The sequence below is a fragment of the Elephantulus edwardii genome, unplaced genomic scaffold (genome assembly GCF_000299155.1).
Source record: "Elephantulus edwardii isolate Elephantulus edwardi_28Jun2011 unplaced genomic scaffold, EleEdw1.0 scaffold00067, whole genome shotgun sequence".
NCBI classification, from domain to species: Eukaryota; Metazoa; Chordata; class Mammalia; order Macroscelidea; family Macroscelididae; genus Elephantulus; species Elephantulus edwardii.
The window spans coordinates 4,755,391-4,764,066 of NW_006399817.1; the positions used below are offsets into that span (position 1 = coordinate 4,755,391).

General features: G+C 39.6%; 1 protein-coding gene and 1 pseudogene across 1 annotated transcript in view; one reads left to right on the forward strand and one right to left on the reverse strand.

Annotated features, from left to right (window-relative positions):
• LOC102869325 overlaps window positions 1–8,165 on the reverse strand; it is a 10,147-nt pseudogene extending 1,982 nt beyond the window's left edge.
• The window catches only part of LOH12CR1 (loss of heterozygosity, 12, chromosomal region 1), a 158,216-nt gene that overhangs the window by 102,254 nt on the left and 47,286 nt on the right, over window positions 1–8,676 (forward strand). The window lies entirely within an intron of this gene.

The window sequence follows — 8,676 nt, forward strand, 5'->3', positions numbered from 1 at the left end:
ATCCTGACGCCACACTTCTCATAGAGCCCGGCTTCTCGGATAATCTGCTCTGCATACAGGTTGAAAAGGTAGGAGATAGGACACATCCCTGTTGTACACCCTTCCCAATTTTGAACCATGCGGTGTTACCTTGCTCTGTTCTAATGACTGCCTCTTGGTCCAAGTATAGGTTTCACATTAGCACGATTAAATGTTCTAGGATTCCCATTCTTAGGTGGTACACAAGAAAAAAGGAAAAAAAGAAGACGTAGTGGCAATACCATAAGCACTTGGTACATCATATAAATAGCAGCTGGAGTCAGATAGTCCAATACACTTAGATCGTGTTTCCACCACATTGATTTATTAGGGATTTTATAGTAATAGCCCTTGAAAGAAAGCTACTTGATGTTTAGATAACTAGAAGGTTCATCAAACACAAAAATAATCACACTCTGTGTGCAGACAACAGCACAAACAAATCTAAGTGGGAATTATATTGCTTGCCGAGGACAGTACAGGATAGGGCAGGGTACAGATGCATTGTTCATAGTGTCACTGCAAGTCGGAATCAACTTGACGGCATGTAACAACAGACTTTGTGATATCAGCCACTCTCCTCCTTTGGCTTTCAGTTTTCTTCCTGTGATTGTCCGTCTCTCCTTATTCCACTCTGGGCTGTTCTTCTGTTTCTGGGGAAACTAAAACATAAAATGAAAAAGGCTATAAATAATTGCACATTTTTTTTACTATTATCAGCAGACATGTTCCATAAAAGAATGTGTTTTTACAGCTGTGTGTTTTGAGGATAGTAGGTAAAGTTCAAATTTTTACAACTTGGGTGACTTAGACAACAAAGGCAGTGACGCATGTGCTTGGTGGACTTGGAATGTGGAAACCTAGTCTCTCAGTTGTGTGATAGGAATCTTGGTGTTTATGACTATGCTGGGATTCAGATGTGTTATCTCAGTGAACTTGAAGCTAGGGGTCAGAGAACCAAGTAGTGGACTTGTGGAACATAAGATTTAATTACCCTAGATCAATCAAACTTTGACTTAGTGATGACAGGATATATATTGTATGTGTATTTTTACAGTTGCTAGAGGAAAGTAGCAAAGTTTAATCTTTGGTTTTGTTGACCTTTGGCATTTCTTTTATATTGTTCCGTGTAACTGCCTTTGCTGAATTTACAAAAGGCTGTGTAGTCAAGTGATTTATAGGTAAGGCCTCATTCAGTACTTGCATAAGAAAAGCTCATATCACCAAATACAGTGATGTAAGTTTGCTTCAGAGAATGAGTTAATTTCTTTGAAGAGGTATGAGCAGATATGTATCTTTTGTTCTGGGTGAAAAATATATTTAAATTTAGAACATTGCTTTAGGGAAACAGAATGGAGTAACTGGGAGAAAAAAGAAGTTAGAGATCTTTAGCCAAGGAATAAAGAATACCAGTTGTGTTTGTAGAACTCATCCAAATATCAGCATTCCTCAGTGTATGAAACAACAAACATTTATAGAGAACTAATTTGTATAAGGCTAGAAGTCACTCAAGGACCTAACCAGGAATGTCAATAATAATAATAATTAATAATAATAATAATAATACACACAAAAGGAAACTGGTAAACAGTGAACCCTAAAACAAATGTGCTCAGCAGTACAGCCCAGAGGAAGAGATATTTCATCCAAATGAACTGTGCCGCTACTGAAAACATGTTTATTACAAACTGTATCTAGATTTTAAGTAAGTGAAACTATTTGAAGCATGAATTAAGAGAAATAATCATATTCCAAATTAATTCATTTTTCAAGTAGCTTGCCACATCATAGACACTGCATAGAACCAGCCACTCCAACATTGTCATGTAGTTTGGCTACTGTATGTTTGTTGCTGTAATATTTATGTTATTAATTTTTCTTCAAGCTAAATCTAGTCCTTATTTTAGTCACTAGTGTGTTATTGTTCTTGTCCTTATTATTACTTTACCTTTACGTAGGGGATAATAGATTGTACCTCCTAAGATTGTTCTGACAACAAATGAGGACATATGTAACATACTTAGCATTGTGCTTTGCTGAGAGAGTGGCATCAGTAATGTTAATTGTTGTCATTGCTCCTCCCAAAATGTGAAATGCTTGATATGTGTTAAGGACTATCAAGTTGGCTCCAACTTATAGTGATGCTGTATACAACTGAATGAAACCTTCTCCGGCCTTGCACCATCCTCACAGTCTTCTCTGTGCTTAAGCTCGTTGTTACAGTGTCAGTCCATCTCATCAAGGGTTGAGTTTTCTTCACTCTCAGTTACTGTTTACCTTTCCAAGTGTGATGCCCTTCTCTGGGGACTTGACCTTCCTGATAACATGCCCAGAGTATGTGAGATGAAGTCTCATAGTTCCTGCTTCTGAGGAAAACTCTATTGCGCTTCTTCTAAGACAGATTGGTTTGTTCGTTGGGCATGTTATACCCTGTATTCTTCATCAATTCCACACTTTAAAGATATCAATTATTCTGTCTTCCTTATTCATTGGCCAACTTTATTTTCATATGAAGCTTGATAAATAGTGTCTGGCAAATATTTAAATTTTAGTAAATAATAGTAATATATGGCCTATTGTTTACAAAGGACTTCTACATATATTATCTCGTTGACTCTTGTGGGGTAGTGGGTCTTTTGCTCAAAATGGTTTTTCTAGACCATTGCCCCTGACTTTGTGATATAAATAGGCAAAAACATGCAAATAAGAGAGTCTATTCATAAAGGGATTGACTTAATTTCATCTTTCCACCAGGTTTAAATTGACTAGATTCTGCAGCAGAAATGTGGAACTCTCCCTAGAGAACTAAGAAAGAAGAAGCAGAGAGTGCAGCACCTATCATTCAGGGCCATAGATTCTTGTGCCAGTCAGATCAGGACCTACAGAAGAACAGCAGCCAGAACAAGAGGTTCTGACATAAGACAAAGCTGACCTGGGACTGCTGCTCCATGGAGCCAGAGCCCAATCTTGCTTGAGGACTGAAGGTGGAGAAGTAGGGGAGATGCCTTAATTGGCAGGACTAAGAGAGCTTTGTAACACTGGCTTGAAGCTGCAAGGCTGAAGGGCCTGTGATGATGCTTTAGAAGAGGCCCTGACTAAGAAACTGTATCCTGTTGTCAACCTGAATTGTAACCTGTTAAAGTCACTAATAAACCCCACTGTATTGAATAGACTTCTGTGAGCTACATATGTCTAGCTATTACAGTGGATTTCAGACTCATTAGGGCAACATAATTGATGTTGGAATTGGTAGAAATGGGCTGAAGAGCATAGGCCTGATCTCATGGGAATTGGTTTTGTGCTGCAGATGCTTTTGATGGGGATACAACCTCCTTGTAGATTTAGTAGAAGTTATATGCAGTCATCTTCGTGCTGCCCAAGCTTGTTTTACAACTACTCTCAACTGCCTTCAAGGTAGATGATATTGCCACAGTTAACACCTTTGGTACCAGCAGTCAGGAAATAAGGAGATGTACTGGGAAAGTCTGATGTTAGGAACCTCTCCAAATTATTGAGGAATAATGAGGACTAAAGTATATCTGATTCAGGCCATAGTCTTTCCAATCACATATTATGCATCTAAGAGCTAGATAATGAATAACGATGACAGAAAAAGAACTGATGCCTTTGAGCTGTGATGTTGGATAAGAGCACCAAACATCCCATGGATAGCCAAAAGAACAAACAGAAATGTCTCAGAGAAGGTGCAGCCAGCTCTTTGGAGGCAAAAATGATGAGACTTCACTTCTCATACTTCAGGTATGTTGCTAGGAGGGGCTATTCCTTGAAGAGAGGCATGATGCTCGAAAAGGTAGAGGGTCAGCAAAGGAGAAGAAGACCCCCGACCAAGTGAATTGACACATTGACTAACGTAATAGGCCCTAATGTGTCAGGAAATGTGATGATGGCACAGGACAGAACAGGGTTCAGATCTGTTGTTCATACAGTAGCTGTGAGTCATTTTTTACTTGATGGCACCTAACAACAACAACATACATCTCCTGATCTCCTGATCTCCTCACTGCTGGTACCAAGGTTATTGACTGTGGATCCAAGCAAGATGAAATCATTGATAATTTCTCCATCTCTCATGTTGTCTGATGTTCCAGTGATGAGGATTTTTGTTTTCTTAATAATGAGATATAATTCATATTGAAGGCTGCAATCTTTGATTCTTTGCAGCAAGCAATTCAGGTCTTCCTCACTTTCAGCAAACAAGATTGTTTCATCTACATAATACAGGCTATTGATGATGCCACAGTCCTCTTCATAAAGTCCAGCTTCTTGTATCATTTGTTCAGCATAAATATTAAATAGGTATGGAGAGAGGTTACAGCCCTGTTGCACACCTTCTCTATTTTTTTAAACTATGTAGTGTTTCTTTCCCCTGGTTGGACAACACCTTCTTGGTTTAGGTGTAGATTGTGTATAATCATAATTAAGTGTTCTGAAATTCCCAATCTTCTCAAGGGTAACCATAGTTTGTTATGGTCCACACAGTTGAATGCCTTTGTGTAGTCAAAAAAAACACAAATAGACATTCTTTTGATATTATTTCCAGCTGAGATCTATCTGCCATCAGCAGTAGTATTCCTAGTACCATGTCCTCTTCTAAACCCAGCTTGAACTTCTGGCAACTCTGTCAATGTATTGTTCTAACTATTTTTGGATGATCTTCAACAATATTTTGCTTGTATGTGATAGTAATTACATTGTTTGATACAATTTACCCATTCTTGGATCCCTTTTCTTGGGATGAGAACAAATATGGATCTCTTTCTAGACGAGGTTATTCCTTGGAAAGTGACACTGTGCTTGGAAAGATGGAGGGCTAGTGAAGGAGAAGATGACCCCCCAAAAAGATGGATTGGCACAGTGACTTCAGCAGTGGGCTCCAGTGTATCAGAGATGATGAGGATGTTACAGGATGGGGCGGGGTTCAAGTCAGCTCTTCATATGATCACTATGATGTACTTGACTCAATGACATGTAACAACAACAACAACAGTCAGTCAGTTGGCCAGGTAACTGTCTTCCTGATTTTCTGACATAGACTGGTGAGCCTTCCCAGGGCTGCATCTGTTACTTGTGTACCAGATTTGTGTAATTTCTATCAAGTGCTTGTTTGTATTTTAGCTACAGAACAGGTGGAGAGAAAAGACCATTGGTTCTTTAGGTTCTGAGTACTAACCTCTCACATGTGAATTTGTTTTCCTGCAACTTCTTCAGTATTAGCATTTTCTTTATAAGAAAATAACTATAGTTCCTTTCGATTGCATATAAACGGAATAGAAATTGTGATTGTTTTTCCTACTAGAATTTTATAAAAATCCATCTCTTTTTTTAAAAAAAAGATCTTTTTCTTAAAAATTAGTTGTTATAAGTGAACAGTATTTATGTCCTTAGTGTATGAAGTAATTCTGTTGTCACTCCTCCATAGCTATGTGATTTTTGCTTTGTCATTTTTTTCTCCATGGGCCTTAATTTTTCTCTACAAAATAAGAGGATAAAGTGAGAAAATCTTTAAATGTCTAAGCTTAAATACTGTTGGCTCTGACCAATGTACCATCTTCTATGAACTCTTAAAAATTGTCATCACTTATAATAGCTTTACCTTGTGGATTTAACTAACTGATGTTCCTCTGGCTTCAAGCTGTATCTCTATTAGTATCTTACACTACATGAAAGAGACTGTATGTCTGACCAAGGTGTTTTCTCCAGCATAAATAAGCCTGTTTACTGTTATCCTTATGAGTATATTATATGTTGTTGTTGTTATGTGCCGTCGAGTCATTTGAGACTCATAGCGACCCTATGTACTACAGCCCTAAACCCTGCTCTATCCTGTGCCAATCTCACGGCCTCAGATACACCCATCCCTATTACCCCAGTCACTGAATCAGTCCACCTCATAGAGGGTCTTCCCCTCTTGTGCCATCCCTACACCCTCCCAAGCATGATGTCCCTCTCCAAGGACCTGTCCCTTCTTGCAACATGCCCAAAGTATGTCAGACGAAGCCCCAGAATCCTTGCCTCCAAGGAGTAGCTTGGTTTAACCCTCTCCAGGATGAATCCGTTTGTTTTCTTGGCAGTCCATGATACATTCAGTACTATTCTCCAGCACCACAGCTCAAAGGCATCAATTCTCCTTCTGTCCTCCCTAGTCATTGTCCAACTCTCTGATGCATAACAAGTGATTGCAAAGACCATGGGCTGTATCAGGCGCACCTTAGTCTCCAGAGAGACACCATTGCTCTTGAGTACTTTAAGGAGGTCATTAACAGCAGACTTTCCCATTGCAATACGTTTTTTGATTTCCTGACTACTGATGCCAAGAGTGTTGACCATGGAGCCGAACAAACTGAAGCTGTGAACAATCTCAATCTCTTCGCCATCCATCCTGGTGCTGCCATTTGGTCCAGTGGTGAGAATCTTTGTCTTCTTGACATTGAGCCTCAGTCCATACTGAAGGCTGCAGTTCTTGACCCTCTGCAGCAAGTGCATGAGGTCCTCCTAGGTTTCAGCAAGCAGGGTTGTGTCATCTGCATAACGCAGATTGTTGATAGATCGTCCACCAATCCTAATGCCACAATTCTCCTCATAGAGCCCAGCCTCTCGGATAATCTGCTCTGCATACAGGTTGGAAAGGTATGGAGACAGGGCACATCCCTGGCATACACCCTTCTCAATTTTGAACCAGGCAGTGTTACCCTGCTCTGTTCTGACGACTGCCTCCTGGTCCAAGTATAGGTTTCGCATTAGCACGATTAAATGTTCTGGGATTCCCATTCTTCTCAGAGTCGGCCAGTTTGTTATGATCCACACAGTCAAACGCTTTTGCATAATCAATGAAACATAGATAGACATTCTTCTGGTATTCCCTGCTTTCAGCTAAGATCCATCTAACATCAGCTACAATATTGTATGTAGGTCTTCAAGAAAGCCAAGAGTTAACACCTAAAAGAAGAGTTGAAGCCTTTTGAGCAAGAAGTCTTATCAGTACTTCAGGATTGGGATGAGGGTTTTCCCCACTTCTTCTTTGCATCTTTTTCTTATTTTTCATTTGTTTCTATTTAAAGTTGCTCTGTGACTCATCTTTTGAAAACCTCAAAAAGAAAACACCAAGTCTGCCCCCATGCTGTGATTGCTTTTGACGCTGAAGATAGCCTTGCTTCTTTTTGAAGTAGTTTTGGTGTGCCTTTCTAACACTGTACTTGTAAAAACCTGTATACACTTTAAATATGATAAGCAGAAATGTGTTTTAAATGCTAGTTTTCTTTTTTTAAATTGTGGCTTGAATGTTTACAGAGAACATTTGTTTCTCATTCAGTAGTTTATGCACATTCTGTTTTGTGACATTAGTTGCAAACCTTTGAAATGATCAGTGTTCTTCCTCCCATGGGTTTCTCATTTCCATTCATCTTTTCTCCTGCTCCTTCCTTCCTCCTTTCTGCCTTGATTTTGGGTAGATGCTACCTTTTGGTCTCATACAAGGATTGTCCTTGCATGTAATATCCATTTTATAGGCCTGATTTTTGTTTGGCTGTGAGGTGAGCCCTGCCTGGGGTGGGCTCAGTTTCAGGTTAAAGGGGCTATAGCCATAGGGCTCTACTAGTCTCTCTCAGGCCAGTAAGTGTAGCCTTTTTTATGATTCTGAATTTTGTTCTACATCCTTTTTTCTTTTCTGTCTAGGCCCTTTTAGTGTAACTCCAGTCAGAGTGGTTGATAGTGGGATCTGAGCACTGTCTAGTTCTTTTGGCCTCTAAGTATAGAGGCTGTGGTTTGAATGGCCCATTAGTCCTCTGGATTACTTATTTAAGTCTTTCATATTCTTCACTGTTCTTTGCTCCAGATAGGGATAGACTGATGGCTGCATCTTAGATGGTCACCTGCCAGCTTTTAAGATTAATCAAAGTAGGAGGTAGAACATTACCTTTGAGTACTATGCCATGCCTTTTGGCCTAAATGTCCTTCCCCAAATGCCACTTCCTTTACTTTCTTAAATATGTACTCTTTCAGAAAAAGAATCCTTTGATGGTGTCGAACAACCGTCCTCAGTTTATCTGGGAAACTAAGGCATTGGGACATTAACATTACAGCAAGTGGAAGCACTTGGGTTCAGTGAACACTTACTTGCCAAGCTTCATGGAGTATCCAGCTAGATTGCGTTTATGGGACAGGATTCATTCTTACAAATTTTGCCTTCATCTAGCAAGAGCGGCTGAAAGATTATCTCAGCTGAGCTGTGAATAAACCAAACCCTATTTCCTCATTCTTATAATCAAAGTGAGTGTTTTATAGTAGAAATATGTCCATCCTTGCAAATAATTTCTTAAATTAGTCCTGATTGTCTACTAAAACAAAAAGGGTATAGGAGTATAGAATCATACTTTACCTCTCTTCCCCTTCAAAACATGTTGTTGTTATGTGCCTTCGAGTCGCTTGTGACTCATAGCGACCCTATGTACATGAGCTCTAAACTCCGTTCTATTCTGTGCCAGCCTGACCATCTTCCCACCACTGTAGTCACAGAATCGATCCATCTCATCTAAGGTCTTCCTCTCCTGAGACTTCCCTCCACTCTTCCAAACATGATGTCCCTCTCCAAGGATCAGCCCCTCCTTGCAACATGCCCAAAGTATGTTAGACTAAGCTTCA